This window comes from Corvus brachyrhynchos, unplaced genomic scaffold (genome assembly GCF_000691975.1).
Source record: "Corvus brachyrhynchos isolate BGI_N302 unplaced genomic scaffold, ASM69197v1 scaffold96, whole genome shotgun sequence".
NCBI classification, from domain to species: Eukaryota; Metazoa; Chordata; class Aves; order Passeriformes; family Corvidae; genus Corvus; species Corvus brachyrhynchos.
Window position 1 is genome coordinate 204,437 of NW_008238370.1, and position 204 is coordinate 204,640.

General features: G+C 63.7%; 1 protein-coding gene across 2 annotated transcripts in view; it reads right to left on the bottom strand.

The window, feature by feature from the left end:
• LOC103616996 (acid-sensing ion channel 2) overlaps positions 1-204 on the bottom strand; it is a 393,907-nt gene that overhangs the window by 1,556 nt on the left and 392,147 nt on the right. The window lies entirely within an intron of this gene.

A 204-nucleotide genomic window follows, 5' to 3' on the forward strand; every position in this document is an offset into this window, starting at 1 on the left:
CCCCGAAAGCAGCCGGGCCCCTGGGCTGTGAGTGCAGCCGTGAGCCGGAGCTTGGGAATGGGTTACTGCATCCCTGCTGAGCCGGGCTTTGGGGATGGGTTACTGCATCCCTGCTGAGCCAGGCTTTGGGAATGGGTTACTGCATCCCTGCTGAGCCGGGCTTTGGGGATGGGTTACTGCATCCCTGCTGAGCCGGGCTTTGGG